The following is a 1,185-nucleotide window of genomic DNA, read 5'->3' on the forward strand; positions in this document are numbered from 1 at the left end:
CACACACACACACACACACACACACACACACACACACACACACACACACACACACACCGCCCCCTCTCCATCTGGTGAGCTAAGAGAGAAACAGAGAATGAGGGAGGGAAGGAAAGGATGGAAAGAGGCAGAAAGAGGAAGGGAGGGAGTGAAGAGGGGAAAAGAGGGAGATGCTGTAACAGAGTGTAACTGTGTGAAATAAAAGCGAGCAAGAACCTGAGCAGGAAGGCTGGGAAAGGGGGTAGTGACTGATTTTCAGCTTTCTCTCACATTGAACATCAGTTATTTTAACACTTCTGAGCAACCAGCCAGCTCTCATTAACAGCCAGCACACTCGGTTGTGTGTTGCATAATGGTTATGTTTCATTCAAAATCAATCTCTTGCTTTCCTCTTGTGTTTAAGTAGCTTCAATTAAACTCATTTGAGCTCTGACCGAACCATCTTTGACCAGTTAGAGCTTCCGAACTGGTACAAAGCAACACGTTCACCTCTGCATTTCACTGCTGATTAGTTGTTCCCACAATCTAATGAAAAACCGATCAAGGTGGGTCCTTGAATCCCAGAGAAATGCCTACAGAGTGGGGGTGTTTATGCAAAGTGGGGGTCGAGGGAGTGTGTTGTGCAGTTTTCATCATTCACCCCATTTTCTAATAATAAACACATCCCCAAACAATGGGACACCATCTGTCCCGAATCCTCTTAAATAAGGTTTTAATTTGAGACAAAGCTCAGCTCACAAAAACAGTTTAGGAAATCCCCCCTCCCACCCCACCCCACCCCAACAGCCCCTGATGTTTTCATCTAACAAAACATCAGACGCCAGAATGGCTAACGTGACATATATGACATTTAGTGGGTCCATTCACCCTGAGGGTTGAAATTAACACCCTGCCCTGCACCATATGCAAGAGGGTCTCCAATCACACTGACTTTTTGACATTTGAATGGCTCTAAGCACCACGAGGAAACCTGAGCCTGCTGCATAAATGAATGACCACCCAACGAGACACCACGAAAACATGTAGGAGTCAAGGGAGTTTGGTAAGAAGTATTATTCCCTTTAATGACAGCACACTTCAGCACCGGAGCCAGATGATTAGTTGAGCTTCTGCCATACGAAAACATGTAGTTATCATAGAGCATAATTATTTCTTTGTGTGGTCCACAAAAAAAAAAAAAAAAAA

The 1,185-nt window shown here is 44.4% G+C and overlaps 1 protein-coding gene across 1 annotated transcript in view; it reads right to left on the reverse strand.

Moving 5' to 3' along the window:
* The window catches only part of LOC102202663 (neuronal membrane glycoprotein M6-b-like), a 47,804-nt gene that overhangs the window by 30,051 nt on the left and 16,568 nt on the right, over positions 1-1,185 (reverse strand). The gene's annotated exons all lie outside the window — the stretch shown is intronic.

Source organism: Pundamilia nyererei, unplaced genomic scaffold (assembly GCF_000239375.1).
Source record: "Pundamilia nyererei isolate P.nyererei 1_Seehausen unplaced genomic scaffold, PunNye1.0 scaffold00390, whole genome shotgun sequence".
NCBI lineage: Eukaryota > Metazoa > Chordata > Actinopteri > Cichliformes > Cichlidae > Pundamilia > Pundamilia nyererei.